This window comes from Athene cunicularia, assembly GCF_003259725.1.
Source record: "Athene cunicularia isolate RWA chromosome 25 unlocalized genomic scaffold, athCun1 chr25_part1, whole genome shotgun sequence".
NCBI lineage: Eukaryota > Metazoa > Chordata > Aves > Strigiformes > Strigidae > Athene > Athene cunicularia.
In genome coordinates, this window is record NW_020799134.1 from 1,318,967 (window position 1) to 1,319,463 (window position 497).

A 497-nucleotide genomic window follows, 5' to 3' on the forward strand; every position below is an offset into this window, starting at 1 on the left:
CTGCACCGGCGCGGGGCCTGCACCGGCGCGGGGCCTGCACCGGCGCGGGGCCTGCACCGGCGCGGGGCCTGCACCGGCGCGGGGCCTGCACCGGCGCGGGGCCTGCACCGGCGCGGGGCCTGCACCGGCGCGGGGCCTGCACCGGCGCGGGGCCTGCACCGGCGCGGGGCCTGCACCGGCGCGGGGCCTGCACCGGCGCGGGGCCTGCACCGGCGCGGGGCCTGCACCGGCGCGGGGCCTGCACCGGCGCGGGGCCTGCACCGGCGCGGGGCCTGCACCGGCGCGGGGCCTGCACCGGCGCGGGGCCTGCACCGGCGCGGGGCCTGCACCGGCGCGGGGCCTGCACCGGCGCGGGGCCTGCACCGGCGCGGGGCCTGCACCGGCGCGGGGCCTGCACCGGCGCGGGGCCTGCACCGGCGCGGGGCCTGCACCGGCGCGGGGCCTGCACCGGCGCGGGGCCTGCACCGGCGCGGGGCCTGCACCGGCGCGGGGCCTGC